Here is a 27,428-nt window from a genome sequence, read left to right as displayed (position 1 = left end):
TAAATGATATACTGTAGACATTAAAACTTTCTAGCAAAATGATTTTACTGTCTGTGTTAATATGCTACATACCAGGGTTACCCAGGTCAGGGATCGTCCAAATGACCACAACATCATGTATACAAGAGACATATATATCCTATTTGTAAACCACTATTGCAGAGAAGTTTACCCACCACTTGCAAACCACATACAGTACTAGTTAAACATACACTGGTCACCACTGCAGGCAGCACAGTGCAGAAATATATGCACCACATTACCCAGCAAATAGTATACAGATAACTCCAACGCCATCTGTTATGTGTAAATACATTTTCTAATGATAATCTTATTATTTATTTATTTATTTATTTACAGTTTCTTATATAGCGCAGCAGATTCCGTTGCGCTTTACAATAGTAGACAGTGATAAGACAAACTGGGTAACAACAGACAGACTTGGAGGTAGGAGGGCCCTGCTGCAAGCTTACAATCTATAGGGATATAGGGGGGAAACATAAGGACAGGCCAGGGCCGGCGCGTACCGCTCAGCAAAGGATGCGGTGCAGGGAGGCGTCGGACAGTAGAGGCGCCTTCCCTCTGCTCCCAGCTTGCTACTGTGTGCTGCCTGCCATTGCGCGTGTAACACTGCTTGATAGGCAGCAGCAGCGACGACAGAAACCCTTCAGTCCAGCAGCTGATCTCCTGTCCCTCCCTCCCAGCAGCACAGTCGCAAGGGGTTTCTGCAATGTGTGACTGTGTGTACACTGAATCTCCGTCCAGCGACCGCACAGGCTGGCACTGCAACCCCTCAGCTTCCTACGTACACTTTCTGTTCCACTTCCTATACGTGAAGGCAAGACGCTCATCTCTTCTCCTCCTGCTCTCCGGTTACTAAGCCCTCCCCCTCCTACATGCTGATGCACGGGGAGCTGCTGCTAGACAAGACCAAAAGATTAACCTTTCATACCCTGGATTTCTACAGTGATGTGTAAGTATGTGTTTGTTTGTTTTTTAACCAGAGCTATGTGTACATATATATATATATATATATATATATATATATATATACATACATACATACATACATACATACACACACACACAGCATTGTCTGTGTTACTGTTATTATACTGTGTGTATGTATGTATCAGTGACGTGCAGTGAAGTTAGTGGTTGCTGAGGCACTTGCTGGGTTCCTCACCAACCATCACCACAATCCCCAACCACTAACAAGGCATCAGCCACACAACTCAGAAGGGAAGGTATATACTTACTATATCATCTCCACATTCTCTGACATCTCATCCAGCTCCAGCACTGTTTTATCGCTGACCATGGCGTTGGCAGTAAGCTACTCTGGGTGTAACAGGTAGCAGCTATGCAGGGAGGAAGAGTAGGACCTGGCTGACAAGTTGTAGGAGCAGCTTTTCCCCAGACCCAGTAATCCAGTTGAGTAGGCAGAGAGTAGCAGCAGCGCGGTCAGTCCGTACAGAGCCTAGCACATCATAGGCTAAATAGCAGAGCAGTGCAGCACTGCAGCACTTCCGCGCCCAGGTACTATCGAGCTGAGGAGTTTTTGCTGGGCGGCTGGTCCCTAGGTGAGCTGTGTGTCCCCCTGATTTATACCCTGTAGGTTGCGGGAGCACGACAGGCTTGAGGAAGTGATCCCCCGTAGTGCATAAGTGAAGGGAGCCGTCTGATGCTGGCGAGAGCGGGAGCAGGCGGCTGATGACGGGACCCCATGGAGCTACTGCATTTTAGGTACCATGGCTCCGACGGCCATTTCAAATGCGGAGCCAGCTTGTGATCAGTGCCAATCAGTGCTGCTGTCAGGCTGTGAGCTCTGATTGGCTCATGACCCACGCCGCATTGAAATGGTCTCAGGGACATGCTTTCATATAGGCAGAAAGCACATCCCTGTCACTGAGGCACCTCTATATGTGGCGCTCATAGTCATTTTTTTAATGGGCTTTTACAGCCTTCTGATTGGCACCGCCCACTGCCCCCCCCCCCCCCCGATTCTAGTACTTTTATATTGACAGCAGGAGGCACCGCTTGCAGCTTACCGATCGATCTAGAATTAAGCCGACAGTGTAATATAATATGTTATAGGCATAATGTGTATTATGCATAAAGGCGTGCAGTATAATGTGTAAGGGGCAGTGCGGTGTGTGGCATAATATGTAATGGGCATTATAGTGTGTGGCATAATGCCTAATACAATAGGCATTATGGCGTGTGGCATAATATGTAAAGGGCATTATTACATGTGGTATAATGTGTTATAGGCATTACGGTGTTTGACTTAATGTGTAAAAGGCATTACAGTGTTTGGTATAATGTGTAATAGGCATTACGGTGTGTGGTATAATGTGTAATGGCATTACGGTGTGAGGCATAATGTGTAATGTAGATTTTTTTCCGCGCGCCTTCGGCGCGCACTATACCTGTTTTCACTGTGTGGGGGTTGGCCGCCAATTCCTTTTCTGTCACTGGGCACCAAAATGTCTGGATACAGCATTGCTGTTACTGGGCACATTTTAAGTATCAGAGGCACTACTACTATGGGCATTACACTCTTTTTTTCAACGTGCGCCTTTGGCAAGCATTGTCTCTTTGTAAAGTATGGGAGGGTGCAAATGTATAGTTTGCAGGAGGGCGCCAAACACCCTAGCACCGGCCCTGGGACAGGCACCATTATTAAGCTACCTGCCACCTTTGCACCCTAAGGTAGATTGTTTTCAACCATCGGGGGAATCATTGATGGTTAAACAATCATGCACCAAGGAACCGGGACTGTGGCCATGCATTCACATTGCTTAAAAGGACTAGTATTTTGTCATCAGAACTCTATGGTATTATTACCATAATAACATAGAAAACAAACCATTGATGGTCATCATCTCGATGGAGATAAAGGGTGAAATTTACTAAAGGAAATTTGTAAAAAATAGGTGTATTTGTATCCAGAAATACACTTATTTTTTTACATTTACTATCCCGAAAATATGGCAATTCGTATTCGTATTGATAGCACATCAATACGAATACGAATTGCCGTATTTTCGGTATAGTAAATGTGAAAAATGAGTGTATTTCTGGATACAAATACACCTATTTTTTTTTACAAATTTCGGTACTTGTTTCCTAGCACGGCCACATATCTTATGGATCGTGTACCTTTAGTTAAGGTACACGATCCATACGATGGACCCGATTTCCTTTGAAATCAGGTCCATTTGGCCGGCTAGGACAAAATATCGGGGGCATCGCGTCGGTCGGGACCGTTAACAATAGTCCCGACGCGACCGACGCGATGCCCGCGATTTCCCCATAGGCTTCGATGTTAAAAAATATTTTAACATTGAAATCGTGTCGGGAAAGGTAAAATATCGGGGGCATCGCGTCAGTCGGGACCATTAACATAGGTCCCGACGCGATGCCCCCCGATTTTTACATAGGCTTCAATGTTAAAAGATTTTTTAACATTGAAATCCTGAAAAAATGTGAAAAATGTGAAATGGGCCAATATGACCCATTTCACATTTTAGATGTCCCCGTCGTCACCCCACGATAGACGCCAACCCGAAGCGTGGCGAGCGCAGCATTCTCTGACATCTCATCCAGCTCCAGCACTGTTTTATCGCTGACCATGGCGTTGGCAGTAAGCTACTCTGGGTGTAACAGGTAGCAGCTATGCAGGGAGGAAGAGTAGGACCTGGCTGACAAGTTGTAGGAGCAGCTTTTCCCCAGACCCAGTAATCCAGTTGAGTAGGCAGAGAGTAGCAGCAGCGCGGTCAGTCCGTACAGAGCCTAGCACATCATAGGCTAAATAGCAGAGCAGTGCAGCACTGCAGCACTTCCGCGCCCAGGTACTATCGAGCTGAGGAGTTTTTGCTGGGCGGCTGGTCCCTAGGTGAGCTGTGTGTCCCCCTGATTTATACCCTGTAGGTTGCGGGAGCACGACAGGCTTGAGGAAGTGATCCCCCGTAGTGCATAAGTGAAGGGAGCCGTCTGATGCTGGCGAGAGCGGGAGCAGGCGGCTGATGACGGGACCCCATGGAGCTACTGCATTTTAGGTACCATGGCTCCGACGGCCATTTCAAATGCGGAGCCAGCTTGTGATCAGTGCCAATCAGTGCTGCTGTCAGGCTGTGAGCTCTGATTGGCTCATGACCCACGCCGCATTGAAATGGTCTCAGGGACATGCTTTCATATAGGCAGAAAGCACATCCCTGTCACTGAGGCACCTCTATATGTGGCGCTCATAGTCATTTTTTTAATGGGCTTTTACAGCCTTCTGATTGGCACCGCCCACTGCCCCCCCCCGATTCTAGTACTTTTATATTGACAGCAGGAGGCACCGCTTGCAGCTTACCGATCGATCTAGAATTAAGCCGACAGTGTAATATAATATGTTATAGGCATAATGTGTATTATGCATAAAGGCGTGCAGTATAATGTGTAAGGGGCAGTGCGGTGTGTGGCATAATATGTAATGGGCATTATAGTGTGTGGCATAATGCCTAATACAATAGGCATTATGGCGTGTGGCATAATATGTAAAGGGCATTATTACATGTGGTATAATGTGTTATAGGCATTACGGTGTTTGACTTAATGTGTAAAAGGCATTACAGTGTTTGGTATAATGTGTAATAGGCATTACGGTGTGTGGTATAATGTGTAATGGCATTACGGTGTGAGGCATAATGTGTAATGTAGATTTTTTTCCGCGCGCCTTCGGCGCGCACTATACCTGTTTTCACTGTGTGGGGGTTGGCCGCCAATTCCTTTTCTGTCACTGGGCACCAAAATGTCTGGATACAGCATTGCTGTTACTGGGCACATTTTAAGTATCAGAGGCACTACTACTATGGGCATTACACTCTTTTTTTCAACGTGCGCCTTTGGCAAGCATTGTCTCTTTGTAAAGTATGGGAGGGTGCAAATGTATAGTTTGCAGGAGGGCGCCAAACACCCTAGCACCGGCCCTGGGACAGGCACCATTATTAAGCTACCTGCCACCTTTGCACCCTAAGGTAGATTGTTTTCAACCATCGGGGGAATCATTGATGGTTAAACAATCATGCACCAAGGAACCGGGACTGTGGCCATGCATTCACATTGCTTAAAAGGACTAGTATTTTGTCATCAGAACTCTATGGTATTATTACCATAATAACATAGAAAACAAACCATTGATGGTCATCATCTAGATGGAGATAAAGGGTGAAATTTACTAAAGGAAATTTGTAAAAAATAGGTGTATTTGTATCCAGAAATACACTTATTTTTTTACATTTACTATCCCGAAAATATGGCAATTCGTATTCGTATTGATAGCACATCAATACGAATACGAATTGCCGTATTTTCGGTATAGTAAATGTGAAAAATGAGTGTATTTCTGGATACAAATACACCTATTTTTTTTTACAAATTTCGGTACTTGTTTCCTAGCACGGCCACATATCTTATGGATCGTGTACCTTTAGTTAAGGTACACGATCCATACGATGGACCCGATTTCCTTTGAAATCAGGTCCATTTGGCCGGCTAGGACAAAATATCGGGGGCATCGCGTCGGTCGGGACCGTTAACAATAGTCCCGACGCGACCGACGCGATGCCCGCGATTTCCCCATAGGCTTCGATGTTAAAAAATATTTTAACATTGAAATCGTGTCGGGAAAGGTAAAATATCGGGGGCATCGCGTCAGTCGGGACCATTAACATAGGTCCCGACGCGATGCCCCCCGATTTTTACATAGGCTTCAATGTTAAAAGATTTTTTAACATTGAAATCCTGAAAAAATGTGAAAAATGTGAAATGGGCCAATATGACCCATTTCACATTTTAGATGTCCCCGTCGTCACCCCACGATAGACGCCAACCCGAAGCGTGGCGAGCGCAGCGAGCCCGCGAGGGGCGGCGGTGCGCGTCCTCCGACCTTTTCATTCCCCTACTATCCACGTCGGCGTGGAGTTGAGAATAGAATAGTGTGGCGAGCGCAGCGAGCCACCGAGCCCGAAGCGTGGCGAGCGCAGCGAGCCCCGCGAGGGGACGCGGATACCTTCACAGTTATACGCGTCCCCTCGCGGGCTTCACAGGTGTCCGTGGCGACGCGGACACCTGTGAAGTCCGCGAAGGGACGCGTTTACCTGTGAAGGTATCCGCGTCCCCTCGCGGGGCTCGCTGCGCTCGCCACGCTTCGGGCTCGGTGGCTCGCTGCGCTCGCCACACTATTCTATTCTCAACTCCACGCCGACGTGGATAGTAGGGGAATGAAAAGGTCGGAGGACGCGCACCGCCGCCCCTCGCGGGCTCGCTGCGCTCGCCACGCTTCGGGTTGGCGTCTGTCGTGGGGTGGGGTGTACGCCGTGACATTTGGGGGGGTTGGGAATATTTTACATTGAATCCAATGTAAAATCGGGTCCCAGGGACCCGATTTACATTTAATTAAAAAAAAAAAATCGGGTCCAAAATCGGTCGGTCGCGACGATCGCATCGCATGCGACCAAATCGCATGCGATGCGATCGACCCGATTTTTCCGACACGACCACCCCGATGTAAATCGGTGTGGCCGTGCTAGGAAACAAGTACCCAAATTTCCTTTAGTAAATTTCCCCCAAAGTACCAGCCAATCAGCTTATAACTCATTTTTTAATACATCATGTAATATGACAGTTATGAGCTGACTAGGACTTCTCTCTGTTCACTCTGTCTCCAACCAAAGCTTAGTAAATAGATCCCCATGTGTGTGTAACGGTGTGTACACACGGTGAGATTCCTTTGCTATTCGACTTGCTATGCAATCTTTGTTAATCTGTTCTATTTGCATACAATTCATGCTATCTACATTTTATTTTCACTATATAGTCATTGCTGCCCTGTTTATCCGGATTTGGATTTGTGCTGTCCCGGGAGCGCGCATCGGGAGCGCAAAGTAAAAAACCTGTGCGATCTGCAGATGATCTGCAGACGATCCTAATGCCATTTTCACTATATAGTCAAAATTTCATGCTGGATTGTACCGTGCGTACACACCATTAGGAAATGTTGTTGTCATAGAGACGTCCGCTCTTAGCACTCACAGGTTCTGATGAGGTATTGCAGAGATGACACAAGTGCATCCTTGCCATCTGCTGTCAAGACACAACAGTCAGTGTCACTGTACTAGCTTACAGAGTAATTACATAAAGGTGTAAGTGTAAAATATCTGCAGTCATTTACAGCACCCAATCAGTAATAATGTCTGAGCATCACTCATCATAGATATCTGAACATAGTGTGGGGTTTTAGCATCAAACGGGTAGGCACAGGTGAGGATTTGGCACAGACTTAGACAGTGACATCACGGCTTGGGTCCAAAACAGGGCTTGCCTGAGTTTTATTGCAGCACTCAGAGCAAGAAACTAACCACAGCCTTTACACTTCAGGCAAAACAGAAAACAAAACCTGCTCGTCTGAGCTCTAACTAAACAGAATAAACGTCCCTCTCTATACCAGGGCCACACTATGTGACACTGGACACATACAGCAGATATAGATCCAGTAATGCAGTACTTACAGCCTTGTCTCTCTCTAGCAGCAGCTTACTGCCTCCAACACCCAGGGAGAGAGAGAGCCTCTATGGAAAGGGCTGACTCCTTTTTAAAAGAATCAGGTGCTCTCCTGATTACCAGCCCAGGACAGAACACCCTTTGTAAGCTGGAGCTTACCACACAGATTGAAATAGCCTGCAGTCTATATGCCATAAGACAGGATTCTAGGGGAAAAGTACCTGCCATCTATGACTTTCCCTGTCACTGTCTTACATACCCTCCCCCTCTGTTCGAACCTGTGGGGTCGGACACTGTCTGCCAACTGGCAGTATGTTCGGGATAGGGCATCAGCATTACCCTGAAGCCTTCCTGCTCTGTGTTCCACTGTAAATTTGAAATTTTGCAAATTGAGAAACCATCTCATGACCCTTGCATTTCTCTCTTTGGCTTGGTACATCCATGTAAGTGGGGAGTGGTCAGTGATTAATCTAAAGGAGCGTCCTAAGAGATAGTACTTTAGGGATTCAAGGGCCCACTTGATTGCTAAGCACTCCCGCTCGACTATACTGTAGTTTCTCTCCGCAGGTGTGAGCTTCCTGCTCAAATATGTTACCGGGTGTTCCTCTCCACCAACTTCTTGGGAGAGGACAGCACCTAGTCCCACATCAGAAGCATCAGTCTGTACGACAAACTCTTTTTTAAAATCTGGAGTGATCAGGACTGGTTGATTACAAAGGGCCACTTTTAATTCTTGGAATGCCCTTTCAGCCTCTGGGTTCCAGCTGACCCTAACTGCCCTACCTCCTTTGGTAAGATCGGTTAGGGGCGCTGCCATGGTTGCAAACTGGGGAATGAACCTACGGTAATACCCCAGAATTCCCAAAAAAGCCCTGACTTGTTTTTTTGTCGAAGGACGAGGCCAGTCTTGGATAGCCTCCACTTTATTTATTTGTGGCTTTATTATACCTCTCCCGATAACATACCCCAGGTAACGTTTTTGGACCTCCCCAGATATGGCCTGTCTACGCGCTTCTGGAACTCGATAGGGTTTTAAGCGTGCCCGAACTCCAGGTTCGGTGACAATGTCATGTTTTATGGCTGTGGTGCGCCCTGGAAGTTCTGAGAACACATCATAATTCCTTTGTACTAACTCTTTGTCAGCATTGGGGTATTGGGGCTCACCATTTATGACTTTAGGATTTTCCCTAGCTCTTAATAAGGTGGGATCTCTAAGTTGAGCAGTCCCAAAATTATCACGTGACATCTCTAGCTCAGGCATGTCACATGCTTCTTCCTGCTCCTCAGCTTCACCTGCAAGAACAGCTAGGGGAAAACGGTCAGATTCAATAGTGGTCACCCCTACCGTTTGAACCTCAGTATCCTGATCAAAAGGCTCAGGACTAATCACAGGGCACACATTCTCATTATTAACAGCATTTCTAGTGCAGTGTACATTCTGTTTCCACAAGTCCCAGAACAATGGGAAGTCTCTTCCCAGGATCACACTATGCATCAGGGTCTTTACCACGCCCACTTCATGGGACACAGTTCCACAAGTACTCTTTAGCTGGACTAAAGCTGTGGGATACTCCTTGGTGTCCCCATGTATGCAGAAGACCCCTATGTAACGTCCTGTGAGTGTCCCAGGGTCTACCAAGCTGGCATGGATGAGAGTAACTAAACTCCCAGAGTCCAGTAGAGCCCTCCCGGGATAACCATCCACCTTTACATGACATATTTGCTGTCCAGTTTCTGACACAGTCTCAGCAGAGAAAACAGAACGTGCATATAAAGAGCTTCGCCAGGCTGTATCACACTCCATTGGCTCAGAAGTAAGGGGGCAATTGGCAGCAATATGCCCAGGTCCATGACAACGCCAACACTGTATGCGGCCCCAGTCTTTTTGCGACCCAGGTTTGGACCCCACTGTCCCTTGGGAACGCCTCTCCACTGTTTGTTCCCCATCTAGGCCACCTCCCTTTACAACATTATTCACCCCTCTAGTAAACGGAACAGTCTTACCAGATGATCCGGCCGCTTTGCTGTTCTTGAGGGTGGAATGTCCAGGAGGCACTTCTTGGAGTAGATTTTCAGTAGCTCTGTACCTCTCAACCAAGTTGACAAGCCCCTCGGCATCATTAGGGTCGCCCTGACCGACCCAGCGCTGAACCTTTGGAGGTAAGGAACATCGATACTTGTCCAGCACGACTCTCTCCACGATCTGCGCTGGTGTAGACTCCTCTGGCTGTAGCCATTTCCTTACCAGGTGGACCAGGTCATACATTTGGGACCGCGCAGGTAACTGTTCAGAAAAAGTCCAGTTATGCACCTTCCGGGCACGCACACTCATGTTTACGCCTAAGCGAGCAAGGATCTCTCCCTTGAGTTTCGCGTAGTCGTTAGCATCCTGCTCACTCAGATCAAAATACGCCTTTTGTGGTTCTCCAGTTAGAAAAGGTGCTACCACACCTGCCCATTGACCCACGGGTAACTGTTCACGCTCTGCTACACGTTCAAACACCGCAAGAAAGGCCTCTACATCATCCGTGAGAGTCATCTTTTGCAGAGATTTCTGTACTGCAGCCCGTGTGGTTGGAAGCAAGGGTTGGGGTGTTTGCACAGTCTGCGCCACACTCTTAGCCACATTCTGTATTTGCTCTTGTAATTGCAGATTAATTTGCTGCTGTTCCTTTAAGGCTAGTCTGTTGGATTCAAGCAGCAAAACATTGGTTTCAGCCTGGGCACGCATGGCCTCCTCATGCACCTTTTGCTGACATGCGTTTGCCTGCACCAAGTGTTTTAAAAGGTCCTCCATTTTAACAGTCTCCTGTTGCAGTGTTACAGCAGCCTTTAGCCAGGACATGCAAGTATCAGTGCACTCCAGACACTCACTTGTGGCTGGTTGCCTTTAGCAACAACTTCCAGCTTGCTGTAGCAAAAAGTCCTATAGTTCGATGTATGTCTCTTTAAGTGAGATGCTTGCTCGCATTCTCCACCATATGTGGGGTTTTAGCATCAAACGGGTAGGCACAGGTGAGGATTTGGCACAGACTTAGACAGTGACATCACGGCTTGGGTCCAAAACAGGGCTTGCCTGAGTTTTATTGCAGCACTCAGAGCAAGAAACTAACCACAGCCTTTACACTTCAGGCAAAACAGAAAACAAAACCTGCTCGTCTGAGCTCTAACTAAACAGAATAAACGTCCCTCTCTATACCAGGGCCACACTATGTGACACTGGACACATACAGCAGATATAGATCCAGTAATGCAGTACTTACAGCCTTGTCTCTCTCTAGCAGCAGCTTACTGCCTCCAACACCCAGGGAGAGAGAGAGCCTCTATGGAAAGGGCTGACTCCTTTTTAAAAGAATCAGGTGCTCTCCTGATTACCAGCCCAGGACAGAACACCCTTTGTAAGCTGGAGCTTACCACACAGATTGAAATAGCCTGCAGTCTATATGCCATAAGACAGGATTCTAGGGGAAAAGTACCTGCCATCTATGACTTTCCCTGTCACTGTCTTACAATAGATAGAGAGAACATATGTGATTGTCTACTGTAAATAACATTTTCTTCTACTATTTTCATGTATCTATCCTGGAGATCCCAGAGAAGAGGTGAAAGTGGTTAATGCAGGGGTCACTGTGACCTAATATACATTATCATGGACTTGGCTCCCAGGGCCATGCTGGGATTGGTGAGATGACACAGCAGGGGGTGGAGAGGGTGGAGCCAGGATCACCTGATTTGTGGCACATCATGTCTTGCAGGAGTTTGAGGAGTACATTTACTGAAGGTTGATTTTTAATTGATTGCAAATGAATCTAATCAATCTACATTGATGTTGTGTTCGAGGGGCTAAAACGCACATTTACAGACAATTTATTATATCAATTTGTAAGTTTACAAATTAGCCCCTGAAACACAACATCAATTTAGAGCAATTATATTCAACTTGAAAAGATTTACCTTCAAGAGAGCTTCATGAGACATGCATCATACATGTGTGCAGTTTCCATTACCTATACCTTGCACTAAGACCGGAGTGACGCGCTGATTCTGCTCTGTATGTGAGCTCCTCGTGCTAATTTCAGAAGGCACCCAGCAAGTTCTCTTTATGGATGCGGTGACTGACGGCCTTACGGATTGTTTATATATATATATATATATATATATATATATATATATATATATATGGAGAGGGTTACTCTCAGAACTCGGCGACTTTTGTTATAAATTAGGACTATTAATAAATATATAATAATAAAAAGAATTTATTCAATGAGGGGGTTTTTACACATTAAAAGGGATAACAAGTTCACAAAGCATGTAATAAAATTCAGGGGTATAAGAAAAAAGTAAAAAAATCGGAATGAGAAAAAACAAAAAAACACCTCAGTGGATACTTTTTCAAAGACACAATGCATATACTGAATAAAAGATGTCTTTTGGTCAAACATAAAGTAAGAAAAATAAAGTGCTTAGCTCATGTGCAGAAGGTGAGGTAGATTAGAAGCTTCCCAACTTGTTTCGTCTGTGTGATTTCCTTAGGGGGTAGGGACAAACTGGCAAGGACTCCTATTTAACAGGAAGACAGGCTTACCTCACTTCCTGCTATCTCATTATTCAATCAATAATTTGTGTGTGTTACTTAACTTTGCTAGTATAATTAGGGGTAATTAGGGCTATGCGGTGTGAAACAAAGGACCATATAGTAATTTTTAGGTAGTTATTCCTTTTTTCATAAAAACAAAGACTGTCCAGACAACGTTAATTGAATTATCGGTGTGGCGATGTAGGGCGCGACGTCACTTCTGCCCAACATCCGGCGTCCTCAGTGTGCTTATGCGCACGCGTGTGCGGCGTCCCAATTTGGGGATGTTCTAACAGCGGCGGTGATTTCGTTCCGTGTTCACACTGTGGGCGGGCTTGAATGCGGATGTCCTCATGTGTTTCTGTGGTACGCAGTGGAACGCAGTGGAACGCAGGACAGGTTCTTAAGCGAAATGTCAATCAGTGAATACTGCGTTTGGAACGCATTTGGCATGCAGAGGGATCTCTCGTGGATCCTTTGATAGATAGGTACTTGGACTTTTTAGGTGCAGTCATGGTCATTAGGGATGTAACAGAGAAAAGAGACAGTTACTTGTACATTCAAGGATTTTGTAACAGAATGAAGGATTGTTAATACACAGTAGTTGGTCCCTATACATTAAGTGCTAGGGTTTTCTAAGTGCGTGAAACCTGTAGGTATTTTATGGTAGTCGATATTCCTGGGGATATATTTTCTATATAAAGTATCAATTTTTATAGATATACAGACAGGGTAATAGCTATGACACTTAAACATGATTACTTGTGCATAGATCAATTCCCTAGGGACGTTACTGTTTTGGGCACTGTAGGGAGATCAGTTCAATCTGCTGCATTATACACGGCTGGGTTTAAAATGATAATAGCATAATATGTAAGACAGACCAATTGTGATGTAATACATCCACCAAAGTTTGGAAATGATGCCAATGGGTACACAGATTCATCTCATTACACTAATATGAGGAAGGTAGTGGTGACTTTCAGATATGTACATTGCAAGGACCTCTCGACCTAGTGTACCTATCCATCTTGTTACCATACAGCACCTGGTTTTCCTTAGAGGTCTCCCATCCTTGTACTAACCAGGCCCAACACTGCTTAGCTTCCAAGATCGGACGTGGTTGGGCGTACCAGTGTTGAATGGCTGTATTGCTTGACAGGATCAGGGGTGGCGCCCAGAGAGACCTGCTAGTACTATCTGATAGAGACTTCTTTTGAAATGGGAAAATGTATTGGGGATGGATAGTTGATACCACATACCCTATTACCGGAATTAGGTTGGTGCAATGGTCTATGCTCAGAGGAAGGGAGCTATTTCATAGCTATCGTTGAATCCTTCGGGGTGTAGAGTATTCAGTTAGAATATCCAATACATCTCTCTTCTGGATAGTAGGTTGGATAGATCGCCACCTCGTTCTCCTAGGTTGACTTGCTCAATGCCTTTGAAGGTGAGTTGTTCCGGGTCTGAGTTGTGATGGGTAGGAAAGTGCTGGGAAACTGTATGGGTCTGAACCTTGTTTTTAATGTTTCTGACGTGTTCTTGAATCCGGATCTTCAGGGGTCTTTTGGTATTTCCAATGTAGCAGAGGCCACATGGACATATATATAAATTTGTGGTAAAAAATGAATACAAATTATATAATTAGTTTGAAGTACCCAACCTAAATTTCATGGAGCACAGCCTCTATTTACACTGCAGTGACATTTAGTGCAAATTGAGTTTGGAAGAGAGCACCTTTTGGCAGAGGCCCGTTCTTCCGGTGATACAATCTTCCGGTCCTGCTTCTGAATAACGGTTCTGTGGAACTTCATTCTGCATTGTATTTGTTCTTTCGCATTTCACGGAAATAATAATTAGGCGCCAACAACCAAATGGTTACAAATAGATCAGATACCTGATTTGTTGGCTTATTAGGCATTTGCCCAAGTTTATAGAACTGATGATAAATAAACCCTTCTTTGTCTTCTAGATGAAATGTCTTCAGTAGATTTGGAGCACTGGCTTCATGCACTCAGGGGGGTGACAGCTGTGATGCAGGTTGTAATATTCCATTGCAAGATGTATTCACCAGAGTCCTCAATAAACTGGAAAATCCAGTTACAATGCTACACTGGTTACATTTTTATGGGCTCTGAAGCAGAGGAATCCAGAAAACATTGCAGTAGATGCTATCAAACTGTCAGAAGTGCTGAATGTTAGAAGTGTGGAGAAATTGACGGTTTTCACAGCAATGTTCTGTATGATACATTATTTTTACATATACATCATAGAAGTCTCTTATTATTATATTTACATTAAGCTAATAATGGTTTGATTGTAATTAAAATATTGTTGAGACTTCTGGTACAAATGGACTGATAAATAAGTGCATGTAATCATGTGTGTTCTCACAGCCACACGTACAGCTGGACATCTGTGACAAATGTTTCTAGTATTGTATTTTCTAGGTGAGTGAAGCCTGCTAATCTGGCCTGTGGTAATTTATTAACGGCATGCCGTTAATTGTTTCCATATGCAGCTCCTGGTAGGGTGCTTCAATTTGCCGCTTCATTCAAGCAATACTAAAGGTTTATTCACTCTGACAAACATATGCTAAACATTCATATGTTGCCAGTTATTCCCACTAGATTGCCAATTCTTCTTCCTTTACTTAGAGATGGATAAGAGACACACATAAGAAATCTAGGGAAAAGACGGGCATCAATATTCAAGTGCCATAATGGTGGTCTCCGGAAATACTCCATTTTGTAAATACAATGGGAGTTGCAGTAATCTTCCATAGACTCAGCAGCACTCGGGAATTGGGGGGAATCCTGTATTAAGCACTGGCACGATTTCTAAGGTTTAAATTATGCATCCAAACATCAGTGCAAAGTTTGAAACTATCATTGATACCCAGTTATTAAGACTGAGCCAACCATGCCCTACCAGTTTAAATGGGCAGGAGTTACAATAAGCTAGTAAAAAAGCCCAACATAATACTACTCTTACTGCTACCAGAAATTACTGTTATGGACTTTTTTTTTAATAAATCAGCCACAAAAAGATTTTCTATAAGGGAAAATTTGTCTTTTCGGGATGATTTGATAAATTTGCCCTTAAACCCTCATCATTACGGCTTACTTTTTACACTAAAACTCTATTCTCTTTTGTACTTGCTATTTAAGTGGCCTTTTCATATCCCTCGTAAATTACACCAGCCTTAGTAACCGCTGCATGTTTTCTCAGCTCAGTTTACAGGATCACTTAATCCCAAACAATCTTCTGACAACCAGACAATCCCTTTCTTTCAGACAGTTGGCAAACTAATCCATGAGCAGTTAAGTGATTTTAGCCCATAAATCATCTCTATTATTTCCCATAGGCTGCGATGCAACACAGGGACTGATTCGGGGATGGACGCAAATGCAATCGCAGTTGGGATTCAGTGCGCAGCCGCTGTGCAAAATATGTAAATGTCATAGGAGTTTTGTACTGAGGCATTCAGTGGATGCATCTCAAATCTGCCGCATGTATGCAAAGATGAAGTCATGAGTCGAACATCGGTCAATAATCCACCTTCTGCGTAGCCGTGTGGTTACATAGTTACATAGTTACATAGTAGGTAAGGCTGAAAAAAGACTTGCGTCCATCTAGTTCAACCTGGTATAGATATCCATTGCTGATTTGGTAGGTTCTGGTATTTTACAGACAAATTATATTTCTTATTTGTACCCATGGATGTTTTTCTCCAGTAAATGTTTGTCCAACTTTGCCTTGAACGCATTTAATGAGCCAGCCGTTAACACCTCTCTGGGAAGAGAGTTCCAGAGTTTGACTGTTCTGACCGTAAAGAAATTCTTTCTACTAGCTGAATGAAATCTTTTTTCTTCTAATCTATACTCATGCCCTCGCGTCCTAGATTCCTTTCTAGTAGAAAATAGGGTGTGTGACAGTTCCTTATATTGGCCCTTGATATACTTGTACATGTTGAGCATGTCCCCCCTTAAACGTCTCTTTTCTAATGTAAATAGTCCCAAATTGCTTAATCTCTCCCCTTAGCTTAAATTCTCCATTCCCCTAATAAGCTTTGTTGCTCGCCTTTGGACTTTTTCTAATTCTATGATGTCCTTTTTATAGTGTGGGGCCCAGAACTGTACTCCGTACTCTAGGTGAGGTCTCACCAATGCTTTATATAGTGGCATAATTACCCTTGAGTCCCTAGTTTCCATTCCCCTCTTAATACATGCCAGAATTTTGTTGGCCTTTTTTGTAGCTACATTACAATGGGCACTACATCCTAGATTGCTGTCTATTTGGACTCCTAGATCCTTTTCAAGTATGGAATTACCCAGTTCCTCTCCGCTAAGGTTGTAACTTGCACACTGGTTGTGTCTCCCAAGGTGCATAACCTTACATTTATCTACATTGAACCTCATCTTCCATTTTTTTGCCCACTCATCTAGAATTGCAAGATCATTTTGAAGCATGGTGACATCTTCTGGTGATTTGATGACTTTGCTAAGTTTTGTATCGTCCGCAAAGATGGATACATTGCTGAGTAACCCTATCCCAATATCGTTAATAAAAATGTTAAACAAAATGGGCCCCAAAACCGAACCCTGGGGCACTCCACTTAGTACCGGTATCATATCTGATACGGCACCATTCACAACCACTCTTTGTTCTCTATTACATAGCCAATTCCCTACCCATCTGCAGATATTTTCACCCAATCCTAGGTTCTCCATTTTATTAATTTTATTAATTGGTTGGTGGAGCCATGTTTACTGTGTAGTCACAAGCGTGACACACCTGAGTTTGAGTCATCGCTTCCCTGTTACTTCCCACAAACACTCCCTGACTGCCAATCACTTTGCCAATAAATCCAAATTGTCCATGGTGGAACAGTACCACCATGTGCGGCAACAAACAATAGACCTACTGCATACATCGACATTGCGTCCATCAATGAATCAGGCCTGTGGTCAACTAACATATCCAATAAATATTTCTGGACGTCTGATCCACACACAAACCAATCAAATCCATTTTAACTTGCCAAGCCCCTTGTGTCTCTTTCTCTAACCATCATCCGGGTACAGTGTCAGGATAGCTCTGCATCCGGCAGCTCTGATAAGTCCTTCTTCTTCTTCTTCTTCTTTTTCTTCTTCTTCTTCTTTTTTGTCTTGGAATTCGAAATGTAGTAAGTGTGTGCAGTGTTGTATTTGTGTCTTCCTACACCTTTGACCAAATGAAGCATGACCTTTACATAGTTCTGAGCAAATTGCCAAGTGCAATTACCTGGTGTCACGCAGTATTTGTTGTATCTGACGCTTGGCTTAGCTTTTTGTTCATAGCAATTTGAATTTTCTCTCTACTCATTTCGCTAAACCAAATTATTCCTTTTTAATCTACAGCACCACAGGAGTTATAGAGCAAACCCCATGCTTTGCCAGTAATTGAAAAGCAATATAATAAGGCTGGTGCAATGTTACGTTATATTGTCATATAGCGAATATATATTTTGTTCATCCACTGCAAATAATTTTTGCCATTGAAAAGTATCTCCTGCTGCTACAGTAGTTATAGCTGTAGGGAATGGGTGGAAAGTAAAAAACAAGAATAGGCAAGGAGAATGAAAGCATTAAACATTACCTCTGCTATTATACAGAACCAAATGCATGACATAAATAAGATTTATAATGCCATAAGCTGAGAAAACTACCCAACTGCCTTAGGATGCAGTAAACTGAACAGAAGGCTCTTAAAATACAATCGACCTACAAAAAAAAGGTTTCTGGCTGGTTTTCTTTCTGGTAATATGAATAAATCAGCATGATAGACCTTTGGAAGACACATAATTAAAGTCTTTCTATTCTGATTCTGAACTCTTTGATAACAGGGAAAAGGTCAGTCACACACAAGACCTCCTACATGAAATGCCTACAGTATAGGGACTAAGGGGACTATTTCTCGCAGCGATAGAAAATGGTTTTTGGACCAACTTGTTAATACATATTTGTGGGGCAGTTGAGCGATGATTAGCTCTATGGTTACACTGGCTGGCAGTGATAAGAACAGACTTACCCCTTCCATGGCCAGTTTAGGCTCCCTCTGCACATCTGAGACCCGCAATCGCACTTAAGCTTCTAGTAAAAGTTTCATGAAAAAAAGACATATAAAGTGTTATTTAAAAACAAAATCATAAGTATATAAATATATTTTAACCCCTTCCTGACAGAGCCAGTTTTTGCGTTCCTGACAGAGCCCTTTTTTTCAAATCTGACATGTCTCACTTAAGTGGGGATAACTTTTTTTTGCTTTTACTTATCCCAGTGATTTTGAGATTGTTTTTTCGTGACACATTGTACTTCAAATTAGTGGTAAATTTGGGTCGATACAGTCTGTGTTTTTTTGTGAAAAATACCAAAATATCGTGAAAAAATGGAAAATTTAGCGATTTGCAAAATGTTAAATTTTCTGCTTGTGAGACAAATAATCTTACCACTCAAAATAGTGAATAACTAACATAGACCATATGTCTACTTTATGTTGACATCATTATTTCAACTTCCTTTTAATTTTTTGGGACACTAGGAGGCTTCAAATATGAATAGCAAATTCTCAAATTTTCAAGAAAATTTCAAACACTGATTTTTTTAGGGACCAGTTCAGTTCTGATGTGACTTTGAGGGACTTGTATGTGAGACACCCCCATAAATGATGCCATTTCAAAAACTGCACCCCTCACAGTATTCAAAACAGCATTTTGGAAGTTTGTTAACCCTTTAGGTGTTTCACAGGAATTAAAACAAAGTGTAGGTGAAATTTCAAAATTTCTTTTTTTTTGCAGATTTGCAATTTTAATACATTTTTCTAAGGAACACAGTACATTTTACTAGAGAAATGTGACTGAAAATTGATTCCCCCAATTCTTTTGTTTTCATAAATATCCTATATGTGGCCCTAGTGTGCACGGTGACCAAACCACAGGCTTCATAATAGAAGGAGCACCTACTTGATTTTGGAGCCTCCTTTTTATGAGATTATTTTTTAGGCACCATGTAGGTTTCTAGGCACCATAAGATGCTAAAAGTTAGGAACCCCCCCACAAGTGACCCCATTTTGCAAACTACACCCCTCAGGGAATTCATCTAGGGGTATAGTGTACATTTCAAACCCCCAGGGGTTTCACCAATTGTGGTACAACTGGGCAGTGAAAATGAAAAATTATTTTTTTTACACAAAAATACAGTTCTGGCTCCAAATTTGTCATTTTCAGAAGGTATGAAGGAGACAAAGCACCCCAAAATATGTGCCCCAATTTCTCCCGAGTACGGCAATGCCTCACATGTGACCAAAAAATACCAGTTGGGTGCATGGCAGGACTCAGAAGGGAAGGAGTGATTTTTGGATTTTGCAGCTCAGATTCTGGTGGAATTTTGGTGGGTGCTATGTCGCATTAGCAAGACCCCCAAAGCACCAATACAGTGGAACCCCCCCACAAGTCACCCCATTTTGAAAACTACACCCCTCAGGGAATTCATCTAGGGGTATAGTGTACATTTCAAACCCCCAGGGGTTTCACCAATTTTGATACAAGTGGGCAGTGAAAATGAAAAATTACATTTTTTTACACAAAAATGCAGTTCTGGCTCAAAATTTTTCATTTTCAGAAGGTATGAAGGAGAAAAAGCACCCCAAAATCTGTGCCCCAATTTCTCCCGAGTACGGCAATGCCTCACATGTGACCAAAAAATACCAGTTGGGTGCATGGCAGGACTCAGAAGGGAAGGAGTGATTTTTGGATTTTGCAGCACAGATTCTGGTGGAATGAATGGTGGGTGCTATGTTGCACCAATACAGTGGAACCCCCCCACAAGTCACCCCATTTTGCAAAGTACACCCCTCAGGGAATTCATCTAGGGGTATAGTGTACATTTCAAACCCCCAGGGGTTTCACCAATTTTGATACAAGTGGGCAGTGAAAATGAAAAATTACATTTTTTTACACAAAAATGCAGTTCTGGCTCAAAATTTTTCATTTTCAGAAGGTATGAAGGAGAAAAAGCACCCCAAAATATGTGCCCCAATTTCTCCCGAGTACGGAAATGCCTCACATGTGACCAAAAAATACCAGTTGGGTGCATGGCAGGACTCAGAACGGAAGGAGTGATTTTTGGATTTTGCGGCTCAGATTCTGGTGGAATTTTGGTGGGTGCTATGTCGCATTAGCAAGACCCCCCAAGCACCAATACAGTGGAACCCCCCCACAAGTCACCCCATTTTGAAAACTACACCCCTCAGGGAATTCATCTAGGGGTATAGTGTACATTTCAAACCCCCAGGGGTTTCACCAATTTTGATACAAGTGGGCAGTGAAAATGAAAAATTACATTTTTTACACAAAAATGCAGTTCTGGCTCGAAATTTTTCATTTTCAGAAGGTATGAAGGAGAAAAAGCACCCCAAAATCTGTGCCCCAATTTCTCCCGAGTACGGCAATGCCTCACATGTGACCAAAAAATACCAGTTGGGTGCATGGCAGGACTCAGAACGGAAGGAGTGATTTTTGGATTTTGCAGCTCAGATTCTGGTGGAATTTTGGTGGGTGCTATGTCGCATTAGCAAGACCCCCCAAGCACCAATACAGTGGAACCCCCCCACAAGTCACCCCATTTTGAAAACTACACCCCTCAGGGAATTCATCTAGGGGTATAGTGTACATTTCAAACCCCCAGGGGTTTCACCAATTTTGATACAAGTGGGCAGTGAAAATGAAAAATTACATTTTTTTACACAAAAATGCAGTTCTGGCTCAAAATTTTTCATTTTCAGAAGGTATGAAGGAGAAAAAGCACCCCAAAATCTGTGCCCCAATTTCTCCCGAGTACGGAAATGCCTCACATGTGACCAAAAAATACCAGTTGGGTGCATGGCAGGACTCAGAACGGAAGGAGTGATTTTTGGATTTTGCAGCACAGATTTTGGTGGAATGAATGGTGGGTGCTATGTTGCACCAATACAGTGGAACCCCCCCACAAGTCACCCCATTTTGCAAAGTACACCCCTCAGGGAATTCATCTAGGGGTATAGTGTACATTTCAAACCCCCAGGGGTTTCACCAATTTTGATACAAGTGGGCAGTGAAAATGAAAAATTACATTTTTTTACACAAAAATGCAGTTCTGGCTCAAAATTTTTCATTTTCAGAAGGTATGAAGGAGAAAAAGCACCCCAAAATCTGTGCCCCAATTTCTCCCGAGTACGGCAATGCCTCACATGTGACCAAAAAATACCATTTGGGTGCATGGCAGGACTCAGAAGGGAAGGAGTGATTTTTGGATTTTGCAGCTCAGATTCTGGTGGAATGTTGGTGGGTGCTATGTGGCATTAGCAAGACCCCCCAAGCACCAATACAGTGGAACCCCCCCACAAGTCACCCCATTTTGCAAACTACACCCCTCAGGGAATTCATCTAGGGGTATAGTGTACATTTCAAACCCCCAGGGGTTTCACCAATTTTGATACAAGTGGGCAGTGAACATGAAAAATTACATTTTTTACACAAAAATGCAGTTCTGGCTCAAAATTTTTCATTTTCAGAAGGTATGAAGGAGAAAAAGCACCCCAAAATCTGTGCCCCAATTTCTCCCGAGTACGGCAATGCCTCACATGTGACCAAAAAATACCAGTTGGGTGCATGGCAGGACTCAAAAGGGAAGGAGTGATTTTTGGATTTTGCAGCTCAGATTCTGGTGGAATTTTGGTGGGTGCTATGTCGCATTAGCAAGACCCCCCAAGCACCAATACAGTGGAACCCCCCCACAAGTCACCCCATTTTGCAAACTACACCCCTCAGGGAATTCATCTAGGGGTATAGTGTACATTTCAAACCCCCAGGGGTTTCACCAATTTTGATACAAGTGGGCAGTGAACATGAAAAATTACATTTTTTACACAAAAATGCAGTTCTGGCTCAAAATTTTTCATTTTCAGAAGGTATGAAGGAGAAAAAGCACCCCAAAATCTGTGCCCCAATTTCTCCCGAGTACGGCAATGCCTCACATGTGACCAAAAAATACCAGTTGGGTGCATGGCAGGACTCAGAAGGGAAGGAGTGATTTTTGGATTTTGCAGCACAGATTCTGGTGGAATGAATGGTGGGTGCTATGTTGCACCAATACAGTGGAACCCCCCCACAAGTCACCCCATTTTGCAAACTACACCCCTCAGGGAATTCATCTAGGGGTATAGTGTACATTTCAAACCCCCAGGGGTTTCACCAATTTTGATACAAGTGGGCAGTGAAAATGAAAAATTACATTTTTTTACACAAAAATGCAGTTCTGGCTCAAAATTTTTCATTTTCAGAAGGAATGAAGGAGACAAAGCACCCCAAAATCTGTGCCCCAATTTCTCCCGAGTACGGCAATGCCTCATGTGTGACCAAAAAGTGGCAGGACTCAGAAGGGAAGGAGTGATATTTGGATTTTGCAGCACAAATTCTGGTGGAATGATGGTGGGTGCTATGTCGCATTAGCAAGACCCCCAAAGCACCAATACAGTGGAACCCCCCCACAAGTGACCCCATTTTGCAAACTACACCCCTCAGGGAATTCATCTAGGGGTATAGTGTACATTTCAAACCCCCAGGGGTTTCACCAATTTTGATAAAACTGGGCAGTGAACATGAAAAATTACATTTTTTTACACAAAAATGCAGTTCTGGCTCAAAATTTTTCATTTTCACAAGGAATGAAGGAGACAAAGCACCCCAAAATCTGTGCCCCAATTTCTCCCGAGTACGGCAATGCCTCACATGTGACCAAAAAATACCAGTTGGGTGCATGGCAGGACTCAGAAGGGAAGGAGTGATTTTTGGATTTTGCGGCTCAGATTCTGGTGGAATGAATGGTGGGTGCTATGTGGCATTAGCAAGACCCCCGAAGCACGGTGAAATTATGAACCTAATATTCCATAGATGTGTGGTATATTTTAAAACACTCCTTTATACATAGGCCGGGTTTGTCGGGGCAAGTGTCACACTGGAAAATAGTTTGCTTTCTTATTCCCTTTTTATAGCAAACTTTGCACCTTTTTTGTGTCCTGCCCTTTTTTCCAGTGGAGGGGATTTCATCAGGAAAATGCTGCCCTGGTACAATACGGGGGCCAGTACTAGAAGTACTGGGGCCCTCTGCCTGCTGGTTCCCAAATATTAGGCCCTTTATGACTTCCTCTTGAAAGTGCATAAATGTCCCCCTCTGGCCGGTAGAACGGAATAGCACGTAAGCGTTATACAGTGCCATCTGGATGATATACACGGCCACCTTCTTGTACCAGATTTTTGTTTTCCGCAGGGCACTGTACGGCTTCAGTACCTGATCTGAAAGATCCACTCCGCCCATGTACCTATTGTAATCCAGGATACAATTAGGTTTGGAGGTGTGGGTACTGGTACCTCGTACAGGGACGGAGGTGGTACTGTCTCCGTGAATTGTTGTCAGTATAAGGACATCCCTCTTGTCCTTATATTTGACCAACAACATATTTTCGTTGCATATTCCCCTGCTTTCACCCCTTCTCATTACTTGGGCAATGTGCGTTTTTGGGAGGCCTCTTTGGTTCTTGCGCACAGTACCGCAAGCTGCTGTACCTCTTGAACCAAGGGCCTTAAACAGGGGGATGCTAGTGTAAAAGTTATCCACATAGAGGTGATAACCTTTATCCAGGAAGGGGTGCACTAAATCCCAGACAATTTTCCCACTAACACCTACGAGGGAGGGGGGGCATTCTGGCGGTTGAATTCTTGAATCCTTCCCTTCATAAACCCTAAACCTGTGGGTGTACCCTGAGGTGCTTTCACACAGTTTATACATTTTTATGCCATACCTTGCCCTCTTACTGGGAAGGTACTGGCGGAATTTAACCCTTCCTTTAAAATGTATAAGGGACTCGTCGATACAAATAAATTTTTCAGGGATGTACACCTCTTCAAATTTGGCACTGAAATGATCAATGACCGGCCTGACTTTGAATAGCCGGTCAAAGGTGGGATCATCTCTGGGTGGGCACTGTGCATTATCGGTGTAATGTATACATTTAAGAATTGTCTCAAATCGAGTCCGGGGCATGGCCATACGGTAAAATGGAGTACTGTACAGAACATCTGTACTCCAATATTGCCTAATTTCTGGCTTTTTTACTATGCCCATATGAAACACCAGACCCCAAAACGTCATCATCTCTACTGCATCTACAGGGGTCCACCTAGCAAATGATGACGTGGGGTTTTGAGCAATAAACTGCTGGGCATATAAATTAGTTTGGTCCACCATTAAATTTATAAAATCATCAGAGAAAAATAATTTGAAAAAGTCAATTTCTCTGAGACCTGTGGAATCAAATTGGATTCCTGGCATGGCCAAAAACTCAGGAACCTGGGGCTCAAAATTGTCTGGTGGTGGGGTCCATACTAGATCAATTATTGGGGGGGGAATCTCAGCTGATCTACGGGGGCGTCTTTGAGGGGGTCCCTCATCACCAGAGGAGGAAGAGGAGCTTAAGACGAATCCTTCAAATTCCCCGCTTGCATCACTGCCTGTGTCAGAGTCAGAGGCAAGCATGGCATATGCCTCCTCCACTGAATACATTCTCCTGGATGACTGGGAGGACATTTGGGAGGACATTTGGGAGGACATTTGGGAGGACATTTGGGATGCCATTTTTATTTTTGTGTTACTGGTAGTGAAATGTTTCAACACGTGTATAGTGTAGGGGGGGGTACAAACTTTATTTCAATCCGGGGGGTATGTAGTGTGTATGTGGTGCAGAAAAAAAAAAATACTTTATACCAATAAAAAAAAAAAAAATGAAGGGGTTAAAAATAAAAAATTGAAGGGGTTAAAAAAAAAAAAAAAAGGTCCTGCGCCAAAAATTGAGCACAGATGTTGGTCAGTAACGTCTGTCACTGAACAGCGCTCAAAGGCAACAGGAATCTGATCAAAAAAAAAAAAAAAAATTGATCAACCCTGTGCCGAAAAAGCTGATCAGTGATGTACGTCACTGATCGGCGCACAGTGGCCACAGGACACCCACAAAATCAGTGTGTGTAAAAAAAAAATTAAAAAAAGACCCCACAGCACTCACAAAAAAAAAAAAAGGTGATCAGTGATGCGACACTGATTACCAGTGAGGGACAGCAGGTGCACAACCTTTGGTGCAACTGACAGTGCAACTGGCAGCAACTGACAGGTATATATATAAAAAAAAAAACCTCTGCGCCCCCAAAAAGTTGCTGATCAGCACAGATATACTGATCAGCACAAAAGGGGGGGTAGCAGACACAAAATATACACTCTCTATCACTCTCTGTCACTATCTCTCTCTATCTCTCACTATCTATCACTATCTATCACTATCTATCACTCTAGGACACTGCAGCAGCAGCACTGACAGTTATATGTATAAAAAAAAACCTGCACCCCCAAAAAGGGGGGGTAGCAGACACAAAATATACACTCTCTATCACTCTCTGTCACTATCTCTCTCTATCTCTCTATCTCTCACTATCTATCACTATCTATCACTCTATGACACTGCAGCAGCAGCACTGACAGTTATATATATAAAATAAAACCCCTGCACCCCCAAAAAGGGGGGGTAGCAGACACAAATCTCTCTATCTCTCTACCTCTCACTATCTATCACTATCTATCACTATCTATCACTGTATGACACTGCAGCAGCAGCACTGACAGTTATATATATATAGAAAACCCCTGCACCCCCAAAAAGGGGGGGTAGCAGACACAAAATATAGCTCTCTCTGTCACTATCTCTCTATCTCTCTCTATCTCTCTCTATCTCTCTCTCTATCTCTCTATCTCTCTATCTCTCTATCACACTGCAGCAGCAGCAGGAAGTCTCAGGAAGTCAGATCCAGGAAGCGTCCAGCACGCTACAAGCAGTGATAAGGTGATCAGGTAAGGTATTTGCAAGGATCAGGTAAGTATTAGCAAGGATCAGGTCGGTATTCACGGCAGGCAGGCACGGTGACCGTTCTGCACGCTATTCCAGACCGGAATGGCGTCTGCAGCGCAGTCACCGTCAGTTTAAATGTCGCGCCTTGGCTGTGATTGGTCCGTGGGTCCCACGGACCAATCACAGCCTTGGGGGCAGGTGGGGTGAGGGTGGGGTGAGGTGTCATCGTCACCGATGACCCCCTCATGCCCCCTGACGCCCGGCGGTGATTGACACCTGTGTTACCGAGCGTCCGATTCGCTGGTAACACAGGAAAACGCTGTGAATGGCTGTTCACACTGAACAGCCAATCACAGCGATCGCCGACGGGGAGGCGACATCGCAGCCCCCCCTGGGCATGCAGGGACATGTCTGCTGTCAGGGACAGCAGACATCGTCCCTCTGTCACTGCGTCTCGAGACGCAGTGACAGTTTAAACTCATGACGTACATTTATGCCATGTGTCGGGAAGTACCTCCCGGCCATGACGTAAATGTACGTCAAATGTCGGGAAGGGGTTAAAATTAATAATGTGGAAAATGTTAGGAAGTGTTGTGCTGTTCTTGTGGAAAAACTGTATATTGGAGGTAGCGAGTACAGGATATAACTGATGGCAAGGCACGTGGAGTAAGAATAAGCTCTGTCTCTTGAAAATGCAGCTGATAAATTGACCCTTTAATCGCAACACAATATATAAATATTAAATACACAGTATAAATAACATTAATTGTTTGTTAATTTCCGTTGGAGCGCAGCACATTATGCATCTCCTGATATAATCTGTGCTGCTGGGAGACCCTACTACTGCCACTATATAACTATCAGTGTATGGGTCCGTGCTATCTCCATTCCCCTCCTCACATCATTGCCCTTATTCAGATCTGATCGCAGTACAAATTTGTTCTCAAAATGGGCAAAACCATGTGCACTGCAGGGGGGGGGGGGGGGGGGCAGATGAAAAATGTGCAGAGAGAGTTAGATTTGTGTGTTATTTTGTTTTTGTGCAGTGTAAATACTGGCTGCATTATGTTCACACTGCAATTTAGATCTCAGTTTCAACGCACCCCACCCAAATGTAACTCTCTCTGCACATGTTACATCTGCCCCACTTGTAGTGCAACATGGTTCTGCCCATTTTGAGAACAAATTTGTACTGCGATCAGATCTGAATAAGGGCCCATGACACCATACCTGTCATATGCAGCCCTTTCATCACTGACTTATCATGCATGCCCTGATATATTCTGTGCTGCTGCCCCACCCCTAGGGGTGGTAGGGGTATTTTACCCCC

The 27,428-nt window shown here is 43.9% G+C and overlaps 1 protein-coding gene and 1 pseudogene across 4 annotated transcripts in view; one reads left to right on the top strand and one right to left on the bottom strand.

Moving 5' to 3' along the window:
* The window catches only part of TTC28 (tetratricopeptide repeat domain 28), a 561,828-nt gene that overhangs the window by 357,322 nt on the left and 177,078 nt on the right, over window positions 1-27,428 (top strand). The window lies entirely within an intron of this gene.
* LOC146038507 (5S ribosomal RNA) lies at window positions 13,167-13,284 on the bottom strand (annotated as a pseudogene).

This window comes from Crinia signifera, chromosome 1 (assembly GCF_055691185.1).
Source record: "Crinia signifera chromosome 1, ASM5569118v1, whole genome shotgun sequence".
In the NCBI taxonomy this organism is placed as follows: domain Eukaryota; kingdom Metazoa; phylum Chordata; class Amphibia; order Anura; family Myobatrachidae; genus Crinia; species Crinia signifera.
The sequence above is the reverse complement of the archived record's forward strand: the minus strand, read 5'-3'. Positions and strand labels throughout refer to the sequence as shown.